Source organism: Protopterus annectens, chromosome 2.part1, assembly GCF_019279795.1.
Source record: "Protopterus annectens isolate FY-2018-M chromosome 2.part1, PAN1.0, whole genome shotgun sequence".
In the NCBI taxonomy this organism is placed as follows: domain Eukaryota; kingdom Metazoa; phylum Chordata; order Ceratodontiformes; family Protopteridae; genus Protopterus; species Protopterus annectens.
The window spans coordinates 812,265,864-812,282,015 of record NC_056729.1 but is presented as its reverse complement, the minus strand read 5'-3'; positions in this window follow the sequence as shown (position 1 = coordinate 812,282,015).

Sequence of the window (16,152 nt, the reverse complement as noted above, 5' to 3'; positions counted from 1 at the left end):
TCTTATTCTTGTTTTACTTTTTCTATCCATTTAGCATCTTTGTTAATGTTCTACAAGATCTTTAGAAATACTTCTCCAAAATGTATCGGTCATCAATAAATTGCTTATTTTGTACTCTTCCTTTATATTTATCTTTGTATCTTCTAAGTTTTTCTGCCTGTGCTGAGAATTTTAGTTTATTCGCAATAGTGCATGATAGATCCTGATCTGTTCTAATACAGCACATTGCTTTTATCATTTCTATCTTTCTAAGGATTTTTGTTGATCTGTTTCCTCTTTTATGCTCTTCTGACAGTGGCACTTCTGTTGAACTTTATTACTTTATATGTTGCAAGGGGCCGGGGGGTGTCAGGTGTGATGGTTACTTTGAATAAGATCAATTTGTGGTCAGATATCACTAGGGAGGACCTCACAGTGAAAGATCTACAATGGTCACCCATATTGGCAATCACCTGATCCAGTGCATTGTTTCACCTTGTGTGGATGTCAACCCACTGGTCCAGGGCATTGTAGTTAAGGAAGTAGACTAACCTCTGGGCAAGTGAGTTTGAGCATGAGTAATCTACCCTGTTGGTGAGTAGTTAAAGTCTACCAAAACCATCTTGTTTTGATGTATCTTGATAGACTCAAGCAGATCCATTTAAGTACCGTAGGTGTCCTGATTCATGGAGTTGCTCCTATAGTTGGCAATGGCTTGATTAGGTGCCCTACAAGCAGTCAATAGCAGCTGCAGTTTCTCCAGGGAATAATGCTGTCTAACCAATCTGGATGTGTATCTGTCCTTAATGAATATGGCTACATCACCTCCATTACTTTACAAGCTTTAAGTTTGATCTCTGAACATGTGGAAGGAGGTGTAGCCTGGTATGGCTGTGGTGCTCTCCACAGCCTTGACCCAAGTGTCTGTGACTGCACAAATGTCTACATCTTCCAAGGTGGGGACAGCTTCCAGCGAGTGGAGTTTAGTGCTGACATTCCTAGCGTTTTACATCATAACCATCATGTTGTTTGTAGATGGTGTTTTCTCATTGGAAATGTTTTCCTTGAGACACCACCTAAAAGGTGCGCTATGGAGGTGGCAACAGCCTTGGCCAGTAGCCAAAATCCCAGGGTGTTACAGATGACCATCTCTGGCAAAGCACTGAGGTCTGTTGAGCAGATAATCCCAGAGTGTCAGATAGTGGATCCCCTTACATTTACACCACACAGTATGTAAATTATTGAAATCAATCATTTTCTGTTTGTATTGAGCCATCATCCTAGGTGACAGTAAACTACAGCTCAAGGCCAAGGGCATACCTGCCTGAGACACATAGTCTGTCAGCCCAGTCATGTCTCTGCATACAGTGCAGAGAGGTATGTCTCAAGTAGTACACACCAACAGGAACTATGACATAGTCATAATGGTACCTGATGTTGACAGACTTGAGTGCATGTGTGATATGGCATATCCTGGCACCTCACAGAAAGCTAACCATGACCTTTTCCTTATGTCCCTGGTGAGAGGCACATCACTGTGTCTTGTGATGTAATCACCTATGAGCAATATGCTTGATTTTGTGTTTTGCCTTAGGTGTTTAACGGGTGAGACAATGCTGCATGAGCTATTATGTGTACTGTGTTCTGCAGAGGTATGATTATGTGTAATGAGCTTGTGTTTGGGTTTCTGAGGTGTCTGGTGTTTACTTATGTGTCTGGTAAAGACTTCCGCATATGTAGGTATGTGTGATGTGGCTTTGGGTGGGGTAACAGGTGTTCCTTCTAGGCATTTACTTATCTGCAGTCATGGCCTCTGTTATTGGCCTCTGATTGACTACATTTGCAGAGGATTGCAAATTAGGAACTGTGACTCAACAATTATCCAGGATGGGCTGACACAGACATTTAGTTGTTGTCAGAGCCATGGACTAACATTAAATGCTAAGGACTGCACAATAGTATCCCTTAGGAAGTCATCCACCCTTGTAACTAACATATTGATTGCACACATCCAACAGATGACCCAGTAGTCAGGGACTTACAGACACATAGCTAGCCTCTGACTGTCATGGGTTGGTAACATTTGGGGATGCGTTCTATGTTACGTAACATATAAACAAAGGTACATCTTATAAATCCAAGGCAGTCATTGCTCCATTGTATTCAATATTCATCACACCTATCATTGAGTGCAATGCCACCTTTGGTATGTAGCTAACCAAGCAGGTCCGACAAAAGTCACATCCAAAGAAATTCCACAGTAAGCCAATGCACAGTGTATATAACATGTCCTTTGCAGGCCTCGTGACTACACAGCCATTACAACAGCATCCAACATAATGTACACAACATAATGTGGTTTACACATTACAAATGGCAGCATTCAAAATGTGTGACTGACCAGTACCTGTAGCATGTCAAAGACAACAATGGATGAAACAAATACATATTAATTTAGATAGTCACCTTGAGCATCAGACATGTATCTTCATTTTCCTCCATCAATGAAAATGATGACAGGGGTGTGGCACAGGTATCATTACTTGCACAGGATGTTGTATAGGAGCGCAGGAGGCCTAGGCTGACACAATAGGTTGGCAAGTGAGTGTATGAATCATAATGGGAAGCAGGCAAGACAGACCATATAAATGTGATGTATGTGTGTGTCTGTAGGTGATCTGAGTGTGACAGTGGTGTGTGAGTGTCTGCATGAACACAGCCAAGCTCAGTGCTAGTCCTACATGAATGCATGTTAGACAGCTTTGCGCAGGCCATGGTAGAGCTGCCAGTTCATCATCTCTGCCTCTGGACATGAGAAATGGCTGTGCCAAGAGTTGCACTGGCATCTCCATGCCCAAGGTCAGCTGCTGGTGTACTACCTGAGGGTAACTGCTGTCAGCTGGGACTGTGTCCTTCATGGGACAGTCCAGGATCACAAGCCTATGGCCTGCCATATCTTGATGTGGACAGCATGCTACCCTCTGGAGCAATGGATGTACTGCTACTATGGGGTGTGATTGTGCACGGCCACGTGGACTCTCAGCAGATGTAGTTGCTGACTTACGTCCACAAGTCCGATGCTCAACTCCAACCAGACATTCCATCACAGACAATGTGCGTTCTAAGGCAGATAGTGTGCGATCTGTCTTAGACCATCTTTCTACTGCATCAGTCAACCGATCCAGGGTATCAGCAATGCTGTGGAGGCAGTCATGAATGTCAGACAGTGCTGCATCCATAACCCTGAGCATTTGTCTGGAGTTCCTTCAAGAATGTGCCTCCACGAAGGTCCTAAACAGATGCCAAGTGACACATGATGAAACACCTGTACAGTATGTACAGATAAAGCAGTTAAGGAAGGTTATCAGTATTCCCCGCTTGATTACACATCTCATATGCAATAGTGTGCCAGTCATACAAAGGGTGTGGAAGCAAGTAGGATATTGGCACTAGTGACCTACACCTGCTTGTGCCATGACAGATACTCAAATATGATCAGACACCCAACAGTGGAGTCCACTTGTAGTGTGCCCCATAGCAGGAAAGCCCTCATAACGTATGCATATAGTACAATGCTAAAAAAATATCTGTGTAGTATTACAACTGCCAACAAAGGCAGTATCCAGGAGACCTGTGTCCTAGTTAACAGACAGCATTAAACCCTTGCTGTAGTCTACATCCTGTGTAGGTGTTACACAGCTGCAGATCAATGGCGTGTCATCTGTACAGTTGGCTTACTGATGTAATCCCCATTCCTTCTATGTATATTAAAACATATGTATCATGCTGAAAACAAAAGGATTACATACCTGATGGAGTACAATACTCCTCTTTGGAAAGATACAGATATATATATATGTGTGTTGTGACAATGAGTTCATCATAGAAAGTAACTCTCATACACAATGGTTTACCTAGCTAGGAGTTTGCCTTTTTAAAGTGTTTTCATTAGCAGGTGATTGCCTCTGAACCAGTCTGTGGTTCAAGAATGCTAACTGAAGCATATGCAGGTGATTTGCAGTGTAATAAGGCAATCTCATGTAACTACTGAAGGAGATATACGGCCTCAGTTTTGAATCCATCCCCTTTCTCATATGATGGGGTGGAAATACTGAGGAAGAGATACTACGTCAGTACAGAGGATGTTTGTAGTAGATACTTATTACATACATGTGTGGGCTACAGGCTACAGCTGCTGCTGCAGGCAATATGCATAGTGACAGAAGCTGCAGAATGTGGATGACAACAACACTTATGAGTAACAGTGTGCCCAGTGGCATCCTTGGTGTACAGCCAGAAACTGATTGAGAGAACCCATCCCACAGGAAACTGAGGTATGTGTTTAGATAAGTATGTTAGCCAAATGTATCATTAACAGAGTGAAAGGCAACATATTTGTTGTGTCCTTGAACAAGGTAGGGGGAACATTTACTGTTATGTCAAACATAGAGACAACTGCCAAACCATTTGTTATGTTATGGTAGTCTTCTGGAAGATGTGTGTTAGTAATCCTTGTTGCTAGCATGACCTCCATATGTGTATGTTACTTGTGCAGCTGTGCTTATCTGCAATATCAATAGCAAATGATTGTGCACTGCAGTCTGATATTACTGGGCCTCCTTTGCATCATATACCTTAAAATCCTCTGTGAATGCACAGTAATGGATGACCTGACACTGCATTTTTTAGTGCTGCAATAGAAATATGTTAACTGTTTTCCTATATGCAGGCCTTTGACTTCCATCATTGAAAAGCAGACATTCCATCTGCAATGCTTTGGATGGATAAATAGGTGATGAGACAGTCATTCTTATCAGAATTCACAATGGTGATGTACACGGGCATGCATTTTAAATGCTAGACACCACTGGATTTGAAACCAGGACCATGTGTGCCAAAAATTAATATTTTCAAAGCATTTAACAGACTGAGATTCTGAGTCAGTGTCATAGCAGGTGTATTTTTTCAATGTATAAATGCACACTTACATGTGGTTACATACCTCATTTATTCTGTGCATGGCTTTATAAGGATGTATGTCTCCACCAAAGTCCCAGTTAAACACCTCTTTTTCCATTAATGTTTCAGCAGGTGTATTTTTAAATGCTGCAGATATAATTACATAGTTACCTGTTGTTGTAGACCTCACTTACATCCATTATTATGTGTCTGGCTTTATACTGATGTATTCCTATACCAGAGTCCAAGTTACATTCCCATTTTTCTATTACTCTTTTATGAAATTTGCACGACATGCTGTGATGCACAGCATTGCTTAAACATGGTTAATGATGGGAAAATGGCAGCTGTTATGCTTTGCTTAAAACACCTGTGTTAATTAACAGCTGCATGGCTTGGAAGGTTGATGCACTGGTCTGCAAGTGTGATGGTCTTGGGTTTGAAATAGGGTGCAGGTGTACTTTTTGATTAATATTATTTCACACACATATATCAATATAGTGCCATTTAGCTTAGTGATCCTGCAGGTTGCACATTTCTCACAAAAAATCTTTAAAGAAATTATTAATGGAGAGATATGACAGTGATAAAATGGGGTGCAAGCAGGGGGAAAACACAGTGAAAGGTAGGTTGGTATATGCCGGAAGAGTGTAGGAAAGAACTTTACTATCATTTTCTTGTACAGTAACAACTGTGTACTTTAACAGCTTTTTTAGCTGAATTTGGACTGTCAACACCAGAGAGAGTGGTGAAGACAACATAAGTGTGTTGTCAAGCCAGTTGGACCAAATTAAATGTGTCCAGTAGGCATGTGTGCAAAATAGAGAACTATATATGGGGCTTTTTTTTTTTTTTTTTTTTTTTTTTTTAGGACAGGAGCCTATTTTTTTTTTTTTTGTTTATTTTAAGGTGAGAGTGGAATTTTGGGGAATAGACATAAGTACATGTTGGGGAGGTAAGTTGGAAAGGTGAGGAAGCTTTTGCAGACAGACAAGGCAGCAGACAGGGTTAGTGTGTGACACAAGAGGTGGTGAACACCTTGGTTGGGGAGGGTGTTGTGAAATCCCAGTCCTATGTACATCAGACATGGTAGCAGTGTGACTTAAGTCCTCACCCATGGGACTGTTAGCACCTACCTTTACTGCTCCTGTGGAGGCAGTGGTTGATGCTGACTCCCAGGGAGAGGCTGCTCCACCAGGATGGACAGCATGCTCTCCATCCGGTGTAGGTGTGCACCAAGAGTTCAGCAAAGCAGCCCCCACACCATGCCTGCAGTTCAACATGGGTGACATAATCACCCCTCCACTTCCACTTTCAGAGAGGGGACCACCCCCAGCCAGTGGGGCAGAACTACTCAATGACCCACGTAGTGTAGGGGTAGCAGAGAGTGTGCCACCAGGCTGCACCCCAGATGTACAAGGCCCCAGTGCTGCAGCCAGGGAAGCCAAGGTAGGTGGATAGCCTGGAACCAGCCTACCTTGTCCCACTGTAGTAAATTAAATATAAACATAAGGTAAAAATAAACATAACCAAACAAATGTTAGTATTAAGATAATAGAAGATAATAATGATTAATAGAAATAACAAGAAAGGAATATAATGAGGAACACAGCAATAAATAACATAAATGAAAGTATTTTAACATCAAAGCAATATGAAATTATACATAAAGCCAATGTAAGAGGTGGTTACAAATTGGTCTATATTAGAACATTAACTTTTTAAAACGTTGAATGTTCTAATATCGACTGCTATTCAGCGAACGCTGACAACATCGAACATACAGAACAGCAAATGTTTTTCAAGGGAAAAAATTTGCTATTCCGACACACATACACACAACACAAACACACCAAACAAACAGCAATCCACACACATATACCTAAAATCCTACATCTAACCCTACACTAAACTGTACACACACCACTAGCTATCCACTTACCTTAACCCAAACATTAACCCTAAGGTCCGTCACTATTGCACACTCACTTCACCCACGCCCTAACCCTAACTAACCTACCCCACCCTAACCCTCAAGTCCACGCAATTGCATACTTTCCTGACCTGCGCCCTAACCCTAACTCACCTACCCTGCGCCCTAACCCTCACGTCCACACAATCGCACACTTACTTGATCCCGATCCATAACTTTCCACCACAGTGCTGAACATAGCGAAGCCATAGGAATGGCCAACCAAATTCCTTCTCTAGGAAGAAATTTGGTGTTCCACAGCCGCGCTATTTTCAGTGTTCTCTGAATAGGGGTCGATATTAGAACATTCAAAGTTGTGAAACTTCGATGTTCTAATATAGACCTGTTACAAATAATATATTAATATCAAATTATAATAATAAATATAATTAATAAATTAAAGAAGAGAAGGGTGGGGTGAGAGAGAAAAAAACACATTTGTAACTTTGCAGGTAATATTACTACACTGAGTACTACAACTACATACTTCTACATATGTAAGATTTCAGTTGTGAGTACAGTGACTGTAAATATTGTAGAGATGATGTTGCATGCACATAGCTCTCAACCTGTTAGCATGGGACATTATGGGCCAAGCCCTACTGAATGGTGGTAGAAAGGCACAACTACAGGGAACATTTTTACATTGTGTGTTCATACATTAATAGCAAGGTATTCTGACAATGGATTTGCCATTAAATTACATTCCAAGTAATGTCATGTATCTGCTAATCAAGGACCAGACGTATGGGGCAGTAGTCTTTACATTCTTCAAAAATCATGACAGTTAAGAGGTATGTTCATGTACACTAATTACACCAGACAGCTGGTCATTTCTCAGTTGGCTGCCATGGGATTAGAACCCACAAGCAGTGACTACAGGAATAATGTGCACTTTATTTGAATATAATGAATTATCAAAACACCATCTCCTTTAAGACTTTTATTGCAACATTTTGTGTGAAATTGTACATTGACACACATACATAGCTGTGTGTGGTATCAGACTGGAAACCAAAAGCAGTGACCGCAAGAATAATTAGCACTTTATTTGAAAACATTAGTTATCAAAGCACCATCTCCTTTTGCACTGTATTGCTTACTGTCACATGGAATCTAGCAGTTGCACACATGTATGGCTATGTAGGATGTCTGTTAACCTAACCATATACCTCATTCATTTACTGAGTGCTATCTACAGCATATTTTGGTAAAAATTATCAGAACTGAAGCTTGACACTTAATCTGGGTATTACACTACATTTACTTCTGTAATTTGTTGCTGCATTATTCATTAGTTAATATGTAACAGTTGACTAATGTCGGATTGGAACACACATGCAGTGAATACAGGAATAATGAACACTTTTTGAAAAGATTACTTATCACAACACAATCTCCTTTTAAACTTTAGTGATAATGTTTCTTAAAATCTGGGATTTAGACACATGGATAGCTGTCCAGGACTTCAGTTAACTTACCCATATACCATGTTCATTGACTGAGTGGAATATACAGTATTAATTCAGACAAAATGAGCAGAACACATTCTTGAACCATACACTGGGGCTTTCGCTACATTTATTTCTGACATTTGTTGCTGCATTCTTTATTCAGTTACATGTAACACTTGACTGGTGTCAGAATAGAACACACTTGCAGTGAATACAGGAATAGTGAATACTTTATTTGAAAACATTACTCATCTAAGCACCATCACCCTTTAAAATGCATTGATTAATATTGCTTTGACTATTGTAGACCATGAATAGCTGTCTAGGACTTCTGCTAATTAACCCATATACCCTGTTCATTTATAGAGTGCAACTTACAGCATATTTCGGGCAATGAGCAGACCAGAACAGTGACTCTTAATCTGGGAAGACCCCAACATTAACTTATGTTTGGAGCCTATACTACACAGTACTGCATGCTTACTTGCTATAACTTGCTTTATCATTTCAGGTAGGTGTGACACATTAATAAAGATGTCCCAGGTATGTCATACCTCTGGTTTCTGTTTTTAGATGTGTAGTAGATGTCGACTGTATATGTGAGCAAATCTAAGCATAGTTGCACAATGTGCCACACCATGCAGACAAGCACATAAACGTTTAAAAAAAATGAAATTGCAATGTTTATGAAGTAAAATCTGTTGCTCACCATTTGGTCCAGGTTAAAGGGCAGAAAGGTATCGTGCTGTGCTTACCAACTGTCCAGAATTTTTCTGGACGGTCCACAAGTATGGAACAGCCTATACAGTGTTGCTTACACAGATTTACTATCCGTGTTACTGTGATCTCCCTCGGCAATGCGCCATAATTAATATGTATGGCACGCTGCTGAGGAGGACCCATGGCCATGTACAAGAGTACGTTACATTTAGGCTCTTCATAGAGCCTACACAGATTTTACTGAATCCTGGGGATAGTTATATGTTGAATGTTAGCGGCATGACAATGGGTTTGGTATGCAGCTACGACAGAGTCCAGTGGGGAGCTGCTTAGCATGTCTGTAGTATTTTGCTAGAAGTAGATTCATCATATCTATTATAAATGTATAAGAAATGGAAAATAACTAAGGATACAAAATGAAAAAGTACATTCTAATCTACCAGCATAAAATTAAATCAGCAGTTAGAATAAATGAACATAGCTGTTTCAAAGAGTACATTTAAGTACTAAAGCAGGAGCAAGAAGCAGTCTAACAATTCAGAGTTTTTATCTGTGAATGGACATAGTTGAGGTTATTCCAACAAAATTTATTGTGCTCAAGCTTTCTTAGTTTTAGGATGCTTCTAATGGAGCACAGTACTTTAGTCCTGGGGCTTATTAAGCTTTAATTTTATAATCTGTTTCCAGTCTCTTTTATTTAGCAAAGCACCTATATTGGCCTCCATAGGGCCATTGTGGTCCTGTTCTATGATATGAAAGCTGAATTTTGTGTAATCATTGCAGCTCAGTGTATGTCTGGTGGCTGGCATGAGAGTGACCTGTTTGGTTTATAGGCTATTTTTAATTTTGTGTGAGCCTGTGGTATAGGTAATAATCATACTTTGTTTGAGGTGTTTTTTGTTTGGGGGTTCCTGTGAGAATAATTGGCATCCTGTGGATGGACTAGAATGGTATTATGAAGTTTGTCTGATGAAGTCCTATGTAGGACGAAAACGCGTGTGATTTATATTTGTTTGAGTGAATAAAAGCGTTAATTTTATTGGCGTTCCGTGGATTTCCTGGTTTCAAATATACCAAAGGAGGAGAACCGTGGTCCTGGGCATTCTGTATTACTAGTTATTGGTGACTTTAGAACTGCCGTTCATTTTGGTTATTTGGTTTTGAGAAGGTGGACTATCGGTCGTTTTTCCTTGGTACATACTAGTTACAAAAGTATGAGTGGCGAAGGCCAGGAAGAAGCTGGACAGACTAGGAGGATTATTGGACAGCTCACAGAGCTGATAGACTTACTCACGCCTCTTTGCATGAATCTTGTCACTAACAGGAAGCGGTTATCGGAGGAGACTGAAGGGGTTGAAGAAAAAGAACAACCGAAAGGGAAGAGAAAAAGGGAGCTGATTGGTAACCGTTATGGGACCGGCGACCTGGATGACACTGTTACAATGGACTTCAACCCTGCATTTACTCCAAGGATTTTAGATGAGGAAATGGATGAACCGGAGAGAAGAAGTGGTTCTTATAACGAACTTGGGGCCAAACCTAAAACGAGCGCTGGTGGTACAGGGCACAAAGGTACTGTTACAAATAAACAAAGTAGTAAAACTACTGAGGAATGGCTCAAAAAGGACTTTTTATTTAACAATGTTTGTGACAAGAAGCAAAATGATTTTAGTCATAAAGATGGTAGTTCGTATAGAGTCAAAATTGACAAAATGTACAATTATATGATGAAGTACAGGGTATACAGTATTGAAAATGCCTACTTAAGAGAGTGTCTGAAAAGGGAAATAGTCCCTAAAGGGTTGAGGGTGGTTAAATACCCTAATAATGTTTCTGTTGGGTCTCACTTTCATAAAAGTTTGGTGAAAATATTTAATAATTGTGGGCTTGAAATTTTGAAAACCATTATTGAAGAAAATGACAATAAGCAAAATGAACTGGTGAAGGAGATCGAAGAATTGGATAAAAATATAAAGACTGATTTAATTTTTAATATTAAAGAAGAAAGGGACAGATTTTATAACATTAGGAGAGACATTGACACCAAATGTGAGAACATAACACAACGTAAGATGGGGAAGTTAAAAAGAGACATTAGTGAATATGAGAATGACATTAGTTACCCCAAACCCATAGAAAAAGGGTACAACACAAATGGTTTTAAAAGGAAAAGTAATAATTATTTTAAAAAACAAGACGGGTATGTTAACAGAAGTGATGTTGAATGGGAAACAGAGGTTTACAACAATGAATTTCCACCATTGGGTGGGAAAAAGGTGTATGAACCTGGTAATCAAGAAAGGGGAGAAAATTTTCAGAATTGGGGGGAAGAAGAGGAAGGGGGAGATATTAATGGATAATACCCCCTCATCTGAGAATCAAATTGCTACAAACTGTTTTGAAAATATTGTAATAGATAGGGAAAACACTAAACATACTTATAATGAATTTAGTATATATAATTTTGGTAATATAAATTTGACTATACCGCATTTTACCCTTTTAAGTAAAGGGCTGAAATTTATACCTATGGTAAAAGGGGATTTTACAAGAACTATTCTTGATATAAAGTTATTTACAAGAAAAATCAACTTAGAAATATTGGCTTTAAGGGCAGGAATGAATAAACAAGAATTAAATGGAAATGGATTAATTAGAAAATCTATTTACAACCCCCCCACTTTTACCACAAATAAAAAATTTCGAGAATGTTTTGATAGAAGGAGTGAGGAAAAAGAGTGATAAAGTTTGGTGTAATGAAAACTTAACCTTGGAAGAAAAGGTAGTTTTAAAAGAATTAAGTGGAGATGTGACAGTTAGGGTCATGAAACCGGACAAGGGAGGGGGAATAGTTATTATGGATAAATTGATATATGATGGGAAGATGAACACAATTCTGAGGAATGAGAAAATTTATACTATAGTGTCCTTGAATGAGGTAAATGTAACGTACAAACGAATAGATAATTTGATACAGGATTTACTTACTGAAGAAGTTATAGATATGAAAACATTTAGGTATTTAGAGGTGAATAAACCGAGAATAGCTACAATATTCGGGATACCCAAAATCCATAAAAATATGGAAGACCCCCCCCTCCCCCCTTAGACCTATAGTTTCGGCAGAAGGCTCTAAAACTGTACCCTTGGCTAAGTTTGTTGACTATAAAAGTAAACATATTTGGGTCAACAACCAAACTATTCTTAAAGATTCCTGGGACTTTTTGAGCCTATTGAAGCCTGAATACTGTAGAGAAGATATGTTATTCATTACAATTGATGTTATTGATTTGTTTAGTTGCATTCCCTATCAGGAAGGGATAGAAATGTTTGAGGAGAGTATTTTTGAAGATAAAATACTTAACCAAAAGGATAAAATAGCTTGTGTAGCATTTATGGACTATGTATTAAAATTTAATTTTATCATGTTCCAAGGAGAAAAAGAAAAATTTTTTTTTATCCCCGCAAAAAAAAAAAAAAAAAAAAAACCCTTTTTTGGAAGTGTCTTTTAATGGGGCGGGTTTTTTTTTTTCCCCTTCAAAAAAAATCACAAAAAAAAAAATTGGGGTTTTACTAAAAAAAAAGGGAAAAAAATTGTAATGTGCACTTTATTTGAATATAATGAATTATCAAAACACCATCTCCTTTAAGACTTTTATTGCAACATTTTGTGTGAAATTGTACATTGACACACATACATAGCTGTGTGTGGTATCAGACTGGAAACCAAAAGCAGTGACCACAAGAATAATTAGCACTTTATTTGAAAACATTAGTTATCAAAGCACCATCTCCTTTTGCACTGTATTGCTTAATGTCACATGGAATCTAGCAGTTGCACACATGTATGGCTATGTAGGATGTCTGTTAACCTAACCATATACCTCATTCATTTACTGAGTGCTATCTACAGCATATTTCGGTAAAAATTATCAGAACTGAAGCTTGACACAATCTGGGTATTACACTACAATTACTTCTGTAATTTGTTGCTGCATTATTCATTAGTTAATATGTAACAGTTGACTAATGTCGGATTGGAACACACATGCAGTGAATACAGGAATAATGAACACTTTTTGAAAAATTACTTATCACAACACAATCTCCTTTTAAACTTTAGTGATAATGTTTCTTAAAATCTGGGATTTAGACACATGGATAGCTGTCCAGGACTTCAGTTAACTTACCCATATACCATGTTCATTGACTGAGTGGAATATACAGTATTAATTCAGACAAAATGAGCAGAGCACATTCTTGAACCATACACTGGGCCTTTCGCTACATTTATTTTTGACATTTGTTGCTGCATTCTTTATTCAGTTACATGTAACACTTGACTGGTGTCAGATTAGAACACACTTGCAGTGAATACAGGAATAGTGAATACTTTATTTGAAAACATTACTCATCTAAGCACCATCACCCTTTAAAATGCACTGATTAATATTGCTTTGACTCTTGTAGACCATGAATAGCTGTCTAGGACTTCTGCTAATTAACCCATATACCCTGTTCATTTACTGAGTGCAACTTACAGCATATTTCGGACAATGAGCAGACCAGAACAGTGACTCTTAATCTGGGAAGACCCCAACATTAACTGATGTTTGGAGTCTATACTACACAGTACTGCATGCTTACTTGCTATAACTTGCTTTATCATTTCAGGTAGGTGTGACACATTAATAAAGATGTCCCAGGTATGTCATACCTCTGGTTTCTGTTTTTAGATGTGTAGTAGATGTCGACTGTATATGTGAGCAAATCTAATCATAGTTGCACAATGTGCCACACCATGCAGACAAGCACATAAACATTTAAAAAAAATGAAATTGCAATGTTTATGAAGTAAAATCTGTTGCTCACCATTTGGTCCAGGTTAAAGGGCAGAAAGGTATTGTGCTGTGCTTACCAACTGTCCAGAATTTTTCGGGACAGTCCACAGGTATGGAACAGCCTATACAGTGTTGCTTACACAGATTCACTATCCATGTTACTGTGATCTCCCTCGGCAGTGCACCATAATTAATATGTATGGCACGCTGCTGAGGAGGACCCATGGCCATGTACAAGAGTACGTTACATTTAGGCTCTTCATAGAGCCTACACAAATTTTACTGAATCCTGGGGATAGTTATATGTTGAATGTTAGCGGCATGACAATGGGTTTGGTATGCAGCTACGACAGAGTCCAGTGGGGAGCTGCTTAGCATGTCTGTAGTATTTTGCCAGAAGTAGATTCATCATATCTATTATAAATGTATAAAAAATGGAAAATAACTAAGGATACAAAATGAAAAAGTACATTCTAATCTACCAGCATAAAATTAAATCAGCAGTTAGAATAAATGAACATAGCTGTTTCAAAAAGTACATTTAACTACTAAAGCAGGAGCAAGAAGCAGTCTAACAATTCAGAGTTTTTATCTGTGAATGGACATAGTTGAGGTTATTCCAACAAAACTTATTGTGCTCAAGCTTTCTTAGTTTTAGGATGCTTCTAATGGAGCACATTACTTTAGTCCTGGGGCTTATTAAGCTTTAATTTTATAATCTGTTTCCAGTCTCTTTTATTTAGCAAAGTGCCTATATTGGCCTCAATAGGGCCATTGTGGTCCTGTTCTATGATATGAAAGCTGAATTTTGTGTAATCATTGCAGCTCAGTGTATGTCTGGTGGCTGGCGTGAGAGTGACCTGTTTGGTTTATAGGCTATTTTTAATTTTGTGTGAGCCTGTGGTATAGGTAATAATCATACTTTGTTTGAGGTGTTTTTTGTTTGGGGGTTCCTGTGAGAATGATTGGCATCCTGTGGATGGACTAGAATGGTATTATATTACTTTTCCTGAGAGAAATAACAAGGTTTAAGATACTCTGGATTAAATGCAGTTGGTAATCTTGTTTGATTAAATATTTTTGGAATTTGCCCATTTTCTGAAGAACAGCTCCATTTCAGCCTACACTCATGCATTATGCATACCCTATGATTTAATTACATAATGCTTGGTAATGAATGGGGGCATGCCGGAGGCATGCAAGAAATTGACATGAGTAGGTTTCCTAAATATGTCAGAAATTGTAGGATAGTTTTCTTTTTTGAAGATAGTGACATCCAGGAATTCAGCCTTCTCTGTGTAGTGGTGGGGGGTTCTGAAGTGCAGGAAATTTATGGAACTCTCAAGGTGATTAAACAATAGTTTCAGATCTTCTGACAAATCATTACAGGTGAGAAAAGCATCATCTAAAAATTAATAATAGTATTCCATCATGTAACCGAAAGCTTAATTATACACTGCTTGGTCCTCCCAAATTGCCATGGCAGTAATTGCCAAGCTTAGTACCTTAGCTGTACCCATGGCAATTCCATATGTCTGTTTAAACCATTGCTTGTTAAAATACAAAATGTTGGTTAAATGAATGTCCAGTAGTTCAACCAAGTGATGGCATTCATCATCAGGAGCATTAGTGGTGGCTCAGAGTTATTTCTTGATGTCCTTAAAGCATTAATCGTGTGGTAGTTTAGTATAAAATGCCTCCTATGTTGTGATTAAAATAGTGTTCTGAGTTATTTTTATATGCCAGAGTTATTCTTTTTTTGAAAGTCTAGATGCTCAGGATGTATGAAGGAGCTCTGCTTCCAAACAGTTTGACTCTGTGTCCCAATTAAATGGACAATGATTCGGTGACAGACCCCCTTCCGGCAACAACAAATTGATCAGAGGGGAGTGTCAATAACATTTTTATGAGGCTTGAGAATGCCCAAGAATTTTGGAATGATGTGATGTTCTACATTAAGGAAGTCCAGGAGATTCTCTTGAAGAAAACCTTTTTGATGTAGGAGTACAAGTCAGTTCTTGATGTCCTGGTATGCCCTTGTAACCTTGTCACCTAGTCCAGGTTAACTCCTTGTAATGTCTTCTGTCTTCTGGCATGCTTGTGATCTTGGTGTTATGGATATCCATTTTACTTTTAGAGGGTCTGAGTCTTTGCTCTTATGGCAGGAGAGGGTTGATTTCACCTATTTGAGATGGGAATTCCTGGTAGAAAGCTCATTGTGTGCTTA